The following is a 13,486-nucleotide window of genomic DNA, read 5'->3' on the forward strand; positions in this document are numbered from 1 at the left end:
CTGGAACCCCTTTAGAATTATACTCTCTCTCTTCTTTTGTCACTATATTATTTCTCCCAAAATTAATCCTTTTGTACTCTTCTGCATTAAGTTAATTTTGTCACTTGGCTGCCCATTCTGTGTCCATTTGAAGTTCTGTGCTATCCTTCTCTTAATTCACAATGATTGAGTTTTATGTAGTTAACCTAACCCTGGCTGCTGGGAGCTCCAGTATATGAAGGGCCAGATGGCCTACCAGTGCTCATAGTTCTTATGTTCTTCAACCTAGTTATCAATTATTATGGTTACTATTTACTTTCACTTGGCCAGTTTCGTATCAGTGTTGCTACTGTCCTTTTTACTGTGAGTGCTGACCATGCGCTGAGGTCTGTTGTGCAGCATTTTGCCAAATGTTTTTGGAATTTCGTGTGTCCTACATCAACAGCACTACTCTCGTCAAACCTCTGTTACCACCTCCAAAGAAAAATAAGGCTAAGTCGGTCAAACGTAATTTGGCCTCAGTACTTCCATGTTGGCTTTCCTTAATTAGTTGGCATTTGGGGCAAATACGGTTTAATTTTGTTCCAAATGATTGTTTCTAGAAACTTTCTCACTACCGTGAATTAACTAACTGGCCAGAAATTCCAGAGCTTACCTTTTAATGAGTCTGTTTTTGAACAAGGGTGTGACATTTGTAATTCTCGATTACTCTAAGTTGAGGAAAGACTGAAAAATAAACTTTATATGTACAGGCAGTCTTTCCGATACTGCCCATCATTTTTAAACTCTTCAAGTAACTAAATAACCTCCACTTTCACTATGTCCTCCGCAGCGTCTCCTTGCTTAGAGTCATAGAGATGTGCACCATGGAAACAGACCCTTTTGGTCCAACCTGTCCACGCCGACCAGATATCCCAACCCAATCTAGTCCCACCTGCAAGCACCTGGCCCATATCCCTCCAAACCCTTCCTATTCATATACCCATCCAAATGTCTTTTAAATGTTGCAATTGTACCAGCCTCCTCCACTTCCTCTGGCAGCTCATTCCATACCCGTACCACCCTCTGAAAAAGTTGCCCCTTAGGTCTCTTTCATATCTTTCCCCTCTCACCCTAAACCTATGCCCTCTAGTTCTGGACTCCCTGACACCAGGGAAAAGGCTTTGTCTATTTACCCTATCCATGCCCCTCATAATTTTGTAAACCTTTAAGGTCACCCTTCAGCCTCTGATGCTGCAGGGAAAACAGCCCCAGCCTGTTCAGCCTCTCCCAATAGCTCAAATCCTCCAACCCTGGCAACATCCTTGTAAATCTTTTCTGAACCCTTTCAAGTTTCAAACATCTTTCCAATAGGAAGGAGACCAGAATTGTACGCAATATTCCAACAGTGGCCTAACCAATGACCTGTATATCCGCAACATGACCTCCCAACTCCTGTACTCAATCCTCTGACCAATAAAGCAAAGCATACCAAATGCCACCTTCACTATCCTATCTACCTGCGACTTCACTTTCAAGATGCTATGAACCTGCACTCCAGGGTCGCTTTGTTCAGCAACACCCCCTAGGACCTTACACCATAAGTCCTGCTAAGATTGCTTTCCCAAAATACAGCACCTCGCATTTACCTGAATTAAACTCCATCTGCCACCTCTCAGCCCATTGGCCCATCAGATCAAGATCCTGTTGTAATCTGAGGAAACCTTCTTAGTTATCCACCACACTTCCAACTTTGGTGTCATCTGCAAACTTACTTATGCTCGCATCCAAATCATTTATGTAAATGACAAAAAGTAGAGGACCCAGGATCGATCCTTGTGGCACTCCAGTCTCCAGACTGAAAAATAACCCTCCACTACCACCACCCTTGAGCCTGTTCTGTATTCCATGAGATCTAACCTTGCTAACCAATCTCCCATGGGGAGCCTTGTCGAACACCTTACTGAAGTTGTTATAGATCACATCTACCGCTCTGCCCTCATCAATTCTCTTTGTTACTTCAAAAAACTCAATCAAGTTTGTGAGACATGATTTCCCACGCACAAAGCCATGTTGACTATCCCTAATCAGTCCTTGCCTTTCCAAATACACGTACATCCTGTCCCTCAGGATTCCCTCCAACAACTTGCCCACCACTGAGGTCAGGCTCACTGGTCTATAATTCCCTGGCTTGTCCTAACCACCCTTCTTAAACAGTGGCACCACATTTGCCAACCTCCAGTCTTCTGGCACCTCACTTGTGACTATCAATGATACAAATATCTTAGCAAGAGGCCCAGCAATCACTTCCCTAGCTTCCCACAGAGTTCTAGGGTACACCTGATCAGGCCCTGGGGATTTATCCACCTTTATGCGTTTCAAGACATCCAGCACTTCCTCCTCTGTTGTATGGACATTTTTCAAGGTGTCGCCATCTATTTCCCTATATTCTATATCTTCCATATCCTTTTCCACAGTAAATACTGATGCAAAATATTCATTTAGTATCTCCCCCATTTTCTGTGGCTCCACACAAAGGCCGCCTTGCTGATCTTTGAAGGGCCCTATTCTCTCCCTACTTACCCTTTTGTCCTTAATGTGTTCGTGAAAACCTTTGGATTCTCCTTAATTCTATTTGCCAAAGCTATCTCGGGTCCCCTTTTTGCCTTCCTGATTGCCCTCTTAAGTATACTCCTGCTGCCCTTAAACTCTTCTAAGAATTCACTTGATGTATCCTGTCTGTACCTGACATATGCTTCCTTCTTTTTCTCAACCAAAAGCACAGATTTAAAATATCCATTTACTGTCTTTGCTATAATGTAGTAACCATGCGGAACTGCCGATTTTGGTCCCTTATCAGTCCAACTCCCTTTTTCAATGTTCTTACTTTTTAGATGCCAAAAGAAGATTCGTTTTTCTGTAAGCCACCAGCTTTCCTTCATACGCACACTTTGTTTCCCTTTGATTTTTCTCTTCCCCTGTGGACCTTGTGTATTCAGCATAGTTCATGGCCAAATTAAACTCCTGGTGTTTATCAAAAGTACACACTTTTTATCTTGATCTGTATCTCTTCCATCATTCAAGGAACTATGAACTTTTGTCCTACCTTTCCCCTTTGTGGGAATATACCTTGACTGTGACCAAACTGTTTGTAAAGGCAGCCTTGTTCAGTTTTGGTTTTGTGGTGATTTCATCTTATTTAGGTCAGATCCATTTTTATCCCATTGGCTTTCTCCTTGAGATATTCCTTCTTTGGTTTGTTCTTTGTTCTTCTCCATAGCGAAATCTAAATGTTATGACTCTTAAAAATAATTTTATTCCTGTATGTAATCTATACCACATGCCCAAGAGCCAGGTCTTTTTTAGTGTCTGTTTTCTCTTTGGACTGGAAACTCTAGGAATTCTTGCCCGTCTCTGCCCATTTACTACCATTCCACTCTATATTCAAACAACTAATGTCCCCATTATGACTATGCTGATGACCTTCTTTCCCCAGCACTGTAATGGTCTTGTCTTCAACTTTTCTTCATTTTTATTCTTTCCTATATTGCAGCCACGTGTTGATCTGCTGTATTCTTCTGTTTCTGTACTCAGTTACATATAGTACCAGGAGTAATCCAGAAGTTTTATGTTTAAGGCCCTGCTTGCTAATTTCTTTCTTAGGTTCTTAAATTCTGGTTGCAGGACCACATAGCGCTTGATATGTACTCTGGAGATTAGGAACTGCCCTAGCATTTCTCAATCTATTCAATAATATAACTGATTACAACTCATAATCCTTACTATTTGAAGAGACTAGCCAGCTACTTACTTGTCTTCTGATGTCACTTAAATATAGGGAAATCAACTGAATGTTTATTTTACTCTTTTAAAAATCAAACATTTTAATTTCCTTGCATTTGGATAAAAGAAACACAGCTACTAACGTACCAGTCAATCAACTGTCATTTCTGTGAAATCAGAAATGGATCTTTCCTCTCCCTTTTTTAAACTATAGTGCACCATGGTTTGCTGTTGTTGCTGAGTCTTTCCTATGATGATGATTCTGTGAAAGGTGGCAGCAAAGATCTAGTGGTCTCCATGATGTTGATTTTGTCTTTGCTGGCATTGCTTTCATTCTATAAGCTAAAAGGCATCTCTAGCATTTCTCAGAAGTGCTGCACTCAAAAAAAAAAGCTAAGAACCAATGACACGAAGAAATTCTCACATTTCAAAGCAGAAAGTTAAAAGTACTGAGTATACTTTGTTTTTTAATCATTTTACAAACTACAAAATTTGAACAGATAGGTTTATGGTAAAATCTGAAATATAGAATTTTTTTTTTAAAGAAATCTATGGCTTTAATTATTTAATGCATTGTCAGCCACTAGCAGTCCCCATTAGCAGCTATTCATTCTCCCACGCTGACCTTTAGCACTTCTTTGCCTGTCCAACTCTTTTTTTTTAATCTCTCTCTCTCTCTCTCTCTTTCTGGGCTCCATCTCCACTTATCGTTTACTCCTTCCCCCCCTCTACCCACCCTCGCCCCAACTTCAGCAGAAATACCAACCTTTACCTAGCCGCAATCAGTTCTGAAGCAGGGTCACTGGGCCCAAAAGATTGATTCTGCTTTCTGTCCACAGATGCTGCCAGATCTGCTGAACTTTTCCAGCAATTCTGATTTTGTTTCTGATTTTCAGCATCCATGGTTCTTTCGTTTTAGGCTTTATTCATAACGGAGAAAATTGGCATTTCTCAAGTACACAGTTTTAGCTTATCAGAGGCACAGATATCACCAGCAGGAATTTAAAATGTATAATGCTGTAGGCATAAGTTAGGAATTTGATGGCGTATACTCTACTTTTCTGGAATTTTAGCTCCAGTTTAAGAAGCTTGAAAGAAAACAGTTTGCTGAATCTGTCAACCAAATATTCACGCTGTCCACCACCAAGACACAGTAACAGTAATGTGTACCATCTACAAGATGCACTATAACAACACTACAAACGGTCCTGTCACAGCATCTTCCAAACATGCAACCTGTACCACCTTGAAGGACGAGAGCAACGGATGCATGGGAACACCACCTCTAAGCCATACATTGGAATTACAATCCAGTGTCTTCACTGTTACTGGGTCAGAAACCCAAAATTCCTGCTTAACAGCACTGTGGTGTGCCTATGCTAGATGGACTGCAGCAGTTTAATAAGGCATCTCGCTACAAACTTAGCCTTTATATAGATGTACAGCACAGAAACAGACCCTTTAGTCCAACTCATCCATGCTAACCAGATATCCTAAATTAATCTAGTTCCATTTGCCAACACTTGGCCCATTATCCCTCTTAAACCCTTCCCATTTGCTTTTATGTTTGTGTCTCTTAGTTCTAGACCAATGTTTTCTGTTTTATTCCACTCTAATTTGATTGTACATATTTGAAAGTGTTTTCCAGTTCACTGAATGATGAAATCAACCTTATTTACAACATGAAATGTTGCAACCACAGTATTTACTGCAATGTATAATTCTTGTTCTTGTACAGGATAACAAAGTTACATATTGCTTAAATTGAGATACTGACTACTTAATAAAGGATCACTTTCTCTCAACTGAAATCACTGTTTAGTACCTTTAAGTAACTTCTTTGTATACATGAGTAAATAGTTGACGAGATCAGAAATAACTTCCGAGTAGATTGATTGCGTTATTAGTAACGCAAATACAATAGATATTACACCACAAATGGGCATTTGAGCCCAACTAGCTTGAGTGTATTTGTCCTCTTGTCAAGCAGTCATCACTTGTATAAAGTCATAACTTATAGTCCTTTCAGCCTATTTTGACTGTGCCAGCCAAAAAAGACTTGCCCAACTTGATCCTACATTTCTGCACATGATCTGTGATGGTGTAGGTGATGACGCTTCAAATGCATATCTTCTCGAATATATCTCTTTGTCCTCATTGCCTTCATTTTATTTAACCTATTAGTTTTGACTAGCTTTACACTTTAGTCACCAAATCTGATAGACAATACCATGGGTTCATGCTGTTGAGGATTTGGACATCAATTCTGCGTCTAGTCACCTGCCAGTTTTGTATGCGCACACATTTGGTTTGTGTATGCAAACTGGGTCAGAGATGGAATATGCATATATTTTAAGGATAGTTAGTGTTCTTAATTTGATAAGTTATTACATATTGTGCAATGTGCTGATGAGAAATTTAAGCTTGAAGTACATAGTTAGGCCTAATGGAGGAAGGTTCACAGTCTAATTATCTGTGCAATACCTCTCCTTGAGATTGATAGATGTAGGATGCTACCAAAATAAGGCACTTCTATGTTTAAAGCAAATATTGTGCATGGAACAAGATATGAGAGAGATAGAGACACTGAATTCCATTGTTTTATGGTCCTAATAAAGAATGATATGGGAGAGGAGATTCTGATGAATATGTTTAAGTGTAGGAAGTAAAAGCATGTAGATTGCTGTGTTTTTTCATAAGCTCCAAATGCAGGAAAGTGCAGAGAGGTCAAAATAGTGGTGAAGAAATAACAAATGAAATACCGATGAGGAACAGGATTGTTGGTGACTTGACGGTAAGCTTTGTGGACAATTCCTTATGCCTAAATATTAATAACGTGGCTTTGCAAGAGTGTAAGCAGCATTGATTTAATCTAAATTTGCAAATACCTGAAGGATGTGCAAAACTTTGTTGTAATTCAACCTTTTATATGTTAGGTTTCTCCTGCTGAAAGTTTGTTGTTGGATTTGGCTAATAACTGACCTAATCTTAACTTCTGTATGCATCAGTTTCATATTGCATTTTGTCCCTCTCCTTGTAGAAGTACCCCTCCAATGGTTGGGGGAGCATTATGTTATGCAATCATAGTTATCTGTAAGCCAATAGACCTTTCTTTGGAGCTAGATGGAATGAGAGCCTGAAGGTAACCATAGAGTTTGATTTTTTTTCACCATTCTTTTACTTTCTAACAGATCAATTAGAAATTGGCAATGTGACGTCATTGGCTTCTCATAAATATACAATAGAATTAACACAGGGATACTTTTGAGAAGGGAATAGTCTCATAATGTCGGCAAAGTATAAAAAAAATGTAATAAGCTATAGGATGTACTAATGTTTGTAGTTAATGTTTGAGTGACAAATTTTGGAATGTTGTGATTAGACAGTTTTTGTGTGGACTGAGGTGTGTCCTTTGTCGAGTGTGTGGTGCTGGACAAGTACAGCAGGTAAGGCAGCATGCGGGGATCAGGAGAATCGACATTTCGGGCATTAGCCCTTCATCAGGAATGAGGCTTTTGGGCAGGGGGACTGAGGGGTAAATGAGAGGCGGGGGGGGGGGAGATGATGGGGCGAGGGTGAAGGTAGCTGAGAATGCAATAGATAGATTAAGATGGGTGGGAAAGGTGATTGGCCGGAGAGGAGGGTGGAGTGGATAGATGTGAAAGACGATGGACAGATCAAGAGAGCGATGGCAAGTGGAGGCTTGGGACTGGGCTAAGGCGGGGGGGAGGGGAAATGAGGGAACTGGTGAAATCCACATTAATCCCGTGCAATTGCAGGATCACAAGGTGGAAGATGAGGCGTTCTTCCTCCAGGTGTCGAGTGGTTAGGTGTCCTTACATTGTTTTAGCATCTCTTTACTGTCCGAGTATAGAAACCATGAATTTCCAAAACTCTGACTTGTTTAACAATTAGCTTGCTTCATTGTTTAGTGCCACTGAATAGTAATTCAGTGGTCAGTCACTTTGGTTATGAACATCTGAAAATTTCATAGACCTATAAAAGATTCACTGGTCTATCCAGCCTATCCCACATTGTTATAAATTTCAGTGCATCACAATACAGACCATCAGGAGTCATGACATCTCCTGGAAGAGGTTAAAGTGCAATTCTGGGCCAGCTCAAGGTTGGGGAGTGGGGGGTGGGGAGGAAACTGACAAATTGCTCTTCAATCTATTTTCCCAGTTTAAAATCACATCTTGTAGCATTATACAATGACCACTGTACCAACCAGTAGCAGATTCTGATCTCCTGAAAGCATTCAGTAAATCATCATTCATCACTTGAGCCAGAAACCTGTTTGAAATGTACTGCTATCCGGAAAATACGCATTTAAAATGGTTTTGCCTTGTATGACTATTATGTACAACCCCAATCCTACCTAATCTGTTTAGTTGAGGTAATTGGTTGAATTAAACCCTGTACAGTAGCGTCTCGACTTACGAACTTATCCGTTCCAGGACCCAGTTCGCGAACTGAATCCATTTTTCCCGTTGTTTAGATAGCGTAAGAATGCTTGGACGTAGCAACGAACGATGTTCACAGCGCGCACGTGCCAAAGACGAACTGAATGAGATCATGCGGGACCCGAGAGCTTTTGCGTTCAAAGCGCGCCTAGCAAAGCAGAACAATGAAACCACGTGGGTTGTGCACGGGCTTTATGCATTCGTACCTTGAATTTCGTATGTACATTGAAGCAAAATTTTACATACAATCCTGTTCGTAAACAGATTTGTTCGTGAGCGGGGTCGTTCATATTCTGAGGCGCTACTGTACAGTTTATTCATCGTTCTATAAACCTCAAATTATTTCCAAGTTGACTCTGTTAAAGTTTGTGGACCTTTGATCTTGTGGTAACTAAGGTATCTTAAACTGAGTTTGTAATGTATATAGTACACATTAGCGCAAAGCCAGGATGTTTGACAAACAATAAGGAGGAGGAGGTAAAGAAAGCCTAGGCTGACAGAACGGAAAAGTGCGACAGATGTAATTTCTTGTGAAGTGTCAAGTACACTTAGTTTGTTTAGCACTCTATGTTCATTAGTACAAAACATCCTAATCTAAAATCATTTTCCAATAAGAAAACAAATTGGTATGAGTGGCATACATCCTGACCTGTATTTTTACATGAAGAACCTATTGGCTACTTTAAACCTAACTCCCAAAATCCTCTTGCTATCTCTTGCTACTCTTAGCACTAATTGTTTCAACTTCTCTTCAGCTCACACCTTCCCTATTTGCAGTTTTTCTTTTAGACCCTTGCTGTAAATGAGGGCTTGGGAGTGGATTCTAAGAGAGAAGGAGCAAGATGTGCTGCAAGTTGGAATGATCAGGGAGGGTTGAAAAAGCAGTTCCTTATTTTCAGGAAATGCGGAGTGTGATGTACTGTAACTCCTAATATGAAAATGTTGACTGTGCTATTTAGGATTCTTTCTACTTGATTAACTGCATAAAAGTGAACATGTACTGATAGAATACACTTCAGAGGGAAGCCTATAGTGCAGTCTTGGATGTGCGAAGATGGCAAAGAAGATAATGGAGATGCTCAACTTGTGTCACAGCAGATGCAAAAGACCAAGTTGTCACCTTTTTGATTGGTAAGCAGTTGATTCTTACAATGGATTTGGCAAAAGGAAGCGGAGAGTTGTGCAGAGAATGTGAATTTTTTTGAATAGAGTTGTACACAAACTTTAGAGTTCTAACATTGTATGTTTCAACTAATTATGCAAGCGATCTATATAAATAACTACTAGTCATGCACATTTTGGTGCTGAATGTACTTTAGCTTTTAGAAGTTCCTGAGTATTGAGAATTATAAATTGAAGGTTGTGGAAGAACAGGGAATTCTAGCAGTTCTGTAACATGGTTTAGTATGACCATGTGAGGAATTGACAATTTAGATTGACCCCATATTAGAACTGACTGTGTACACTGATTTGGAGCTGTTGGTGTTGGACTGGGGTGTATAAAGTTAAAAGTCACGCAACACCAGGTTATAGTCCGATAGATTTATTTAGAAGCACTAGCTTTTGGAGCGCTGCTCCTTCATTAGGTGGGCGTGGAGTATAATAAGATCGTAGCACACAGACTTTATAGCAGAAGTTTACAATGTGATGTAACTGAAATTATATATTAAAAAAGACCTGGATTGTTTGATAAGTCTCTCATCTTTTAGAATGGGCATGTTGGTTTCAGTTCTTTCATATGTAAATTCCAGAACTTTCTTAAAGTTACATTCTCAAGGGAATTTTAACCATAGGTCCCATGTTGGTCCATATGCATTGAAGGTGTGAAGTGCCCTGTGTGAGGCTGTCTGTGCCCCAGTGTTCAGACTGATCCTCATCAAAAAAAGGGATTTACAGAATGTTACATGGACTCCATGCAGTGTTTGAGCAGAGTAAAATGTAATTCTGTAAGTACAAATTCACCCCACAAACGTGTGTGTGTGTGTGTGTGTGTGAAGGGGTCTAAGTCTGTGAGAGGGTGCGTGTGGGAGTGTATGTATGAGCGTATGAGAGAGAGTCTGCATGAGTGTGCGTGTCTGTCGAAGTGTCTGTAGTGCAGTGGGGTCACTTGAATGTGACATGAACTCAAGTCCTGGTTGAGGCCATCCTCATAGGTACAAAACTTGGCTATCAGCCTCTGCTTGGCCACTTTGTGTTGTTGCCTGTCCCAAAGTCCGCCTTGGAGGATGGTCACTTGAAGGTCTGATGCTGAATGTCCCGGACTGCTGAAGTGCCCTCCGAGGGAACACTCCTGTCTGTTGATTGTTGTGCAATGTCCATTCATCCATTGCCGTAGCCTCTGCTTTGTCTCACCAATATACTATGCCTCAGGGCATCCTTGCCTGCAGTATCTGAGATAGACCATGTTGGCAGTCACATGAGTGCCAGCCACTTATGTAGTGGGAGGTGTCCCCACGTGTAATGGTGGTATCTGTGTTGACATTCTTAACACGTCCACTGATGCTGCTTTACCTACTCAGTGCTTTTCAATATTTTTGTATTTTGTTTGACCATTTCACCACTTTGATTTTCAAAGATGAATGGGAGTTGTCCTGGTTGAATATCTACTTTAAAAATATGATGCTCCTAATGCTTCAGTACAAACTTGAAGAATTATATTATGTTACATAATAAAAAAGGCCCTTTTTAAGCATATCAAATTTGTTTTCTGTATTCCAATTGTACATCTTCTCCTGAATCTCAAAGCAATACCTACTTGTGTTATTTTCTTTCTTGTACTAGTCATGCTATGGTTATTGAAAGGGATTGCTCAGTTATAAACAGTTTTGTGTTTATTGAGGTCAGTAAATCTTGGTTTACATAAATTCCCTGTATATGAAAGGGAGTGCTCTTAACCAAAGATAGGGAATTCCTGTAAATGCTTCTTTCTGCTGCTTTATGGGGGAAAACAATACCTTTTGATTTGAATTGTGGACTTAAAATCATGCCAAATGATCATGTTCTGTGTAGATTTTAATTGGTTGCTGCTATAATTTGTGGCACTTTGTCTAATATGCAGTTCTAATGAATGAAGCTGATATCTTAATCTAAAGACAAAGGTAAATGAGCTTTGACAGCAAAGTGTTTAAAAAAACTCTGGTGGGGAGGTGCAGGCGGGGCTGTAAAATAATTCTTAGGAGTTCAGCTATGACATTTGTTGTGTAACTGGCATTAGTTCGCCAGCTGTTTTCAGGTAAAAGTTTTATAGTGACTATTTGAGTGCAACTGTTGTCCAAGTTTTCATTAAATTTCACAACATAAAACTTTAACTGCTGAATTTAGTAGAATGCAAATAAATTTTTGAATGCCTCCATCAAAGAAGAGAAAGCAATGTAGGAAAATGCTTTGATTTGTGTTCTCCAATCCACCCCCAAATTATTAATTATAGAGAATTAGTCATTTGTGTTACTAGAGCTAATTTCCTGCCCAGACATTGACCTTATGTTTTTGGTTGCAGTATACATTTTAGATAAATCTTATGGATTCGTCTCTCCTTAATCTTGCCAGAACGTCCATTGTGTAGTGGTGTTCCCAGAACAGGTGAGTTATTCTGCAATGCCTTCAAATGTCATACATCAGTAAACTATCATTTGAAAAGAAAATGACTAAAATGTTTACCTTGCTTGAAAATATCAATGCTGCTTTCAACTTTCAAAAGCCTAAAAACTAAAGCATATGATTTGTTATTAATGTTATTTTTCTAGTTTTCCACTTCATTTTTGGCGATAGAGCCTGTCATTTTAATTGAACATTTCTCTTGGAGGAAGTTTTAGAGACTTTTGGTACAAGAGCTAAATTACTTTAATGTTTTTTATTCTCAAATCTGGACTTTACAGAACAATGACACAGACAATTTACAAGAGATATAAAAATACAAGTACTGGAAATAGCTCAGGTAGCATCTGTGGAGCTAGAAACTGAGTTAATGTTTCAAGTGGGTGACTTTTTTATCTGAACTGGAAAATGTTAGAGATACAACACGGAAGCATGGAACATTGGAGGGTGAAAAGCAGGAGAGATTAAATTACAGAAGGGATGGTGATGCACATTTAAAAGAAAAGGTGATGGGACCAGTAAAACAATAAAAGGATGGCTTTATGATTGAATGAATGCAAAAGCAGAATCACCAGAGGTGTATTTTGAGCACTTGGACATGCCAGCCTTTTAAGGAAAGCTTCTACACAGGATGTAATGGAATATTTGTGAACTTTTTATATGAACTCATGAGGTGTGGGTATCAATGGCTGGCCAGCATTTACGGTCCATCCTAGTTGCTCATGAGAACATGATGGTGAACTGCATCTTGAAACTCTGCAGTTCATGTGCTGTAGGTTGACCCACAATGCCCTTTGGAAAGGAATTCCAGAATTTTGACCCAGCAACAGTAAAGGAACGGTGATATACAGAGGAAACGTGATCATTCGGATAATTGAATGCTGGATATTGGATTATCTGGCAAGATTGCAAGGTCCCAATGCTTGGCTAAACTATATTATCTGGCATTCGATTATCTGGAATTCAATTAACCGAACAAAATACTGTCTGCCCATGTCCTTCGGATAATTAAGGTTCCTCTTTATTTCCAACTCAGGATGCTGAGTGGCTGGAGGAGAACTTAAAGGTTGTGGTGTTGCCAGGTATCTACTGCCCTTGTCCTTCCAGATGAAAGTGGTAATGGATTTGGAAGATTCTGTCTAAGGATCTTTTGAATTTTAGTAATGCATCTTGTAGATAGTAAGCACGGTTGCTACTGACTGGTAGATGAAGTGGATGCTTGTGGATGTGGTGCCAGTCAAGTGGTCTGCTTTGTGCTGGATGATGTCAGGCACCTTGAGTGTTATTAGAACTGCACCCATCCAGGGAAGTGTGGAGTATTCCATCACATTACTGACTTGTGCCTTGGAGACGATGGACAGGCTTTAGGGAGTCAGGAGGTGAGTTACTTGCCACAGTATCCTTAGCATCTGACCTGCTCTTGCAGCCACTGAGTTTAAGTGGCAAGTCCAGTTGAGTTTCAGATCAACCATAACTCCCAGGATGTTGTTAAAAATCACACAACACCCAGTTATAGTCCAACAGGTTTATTTGGAAGTACTAGCTTTCAGTAGTTACCTGATGAAGGAGCAGTGCTCTGAAAGCTGGTACTTCCAAATAAACCTGTTGGACTATAACCGGGTGTTGTATGATTTTTAACGTTGCAAAAGTGAGGACTGCAGATGCTGGAAACCAGAATTTAGATC

At 39.8% G+C, this 13,486-nt stretch overlaps 1 protein-coding gene across 10 annotated transcripts in view; it reads left to right on the forward strand.

Annotated features, from left to right (window-relative positions):
• The window catches only part of ppp6r3 (protein phosphatase 6, regulatory subunit 3), a 135,103-nt gene that overhangs the window by 10,751 nt on the left and 110,866 nt on the right, over window positions 1–13,486 (forward strand). For 8 of the 10 annotated variants that reach the window (XM_087996584.1, XM_087996585.1, XM_087996579.1 and 5 more), the window contains one exon: window positions 11,704–11,786. The exons of the other annotated variants lie outside the window; for them this stretch is intronic. The gene's annotated coding sequence lies outside the window, so the exon portion shown is untranslated. The remainder of the gene's footprint in view (window positions 1–11,703; window positions 11,787–13,486) is intronic. 10 annotated transcript variants of the gene reach the window in all.

The sequence above is a fragment of the Chiloscyllium plagiosum genome, unplaced genomic scaffold (assembly GCF_037043375.1).
Source record: "Chiloscyllium plagiosum isolate Xiang-an unplaced genomic scaffold, Cpla_swu_hap1 HiC_scaffold_18, whole genome shotgun sequence".
NCBI classification, from domain to species: Eukaryota; Metazoa; Chordata; class Chondrichthyes; order Orectolobiformes; family Hemiscylliidae; genus Chiloscyllium; species Chiloscyllium plagiosum.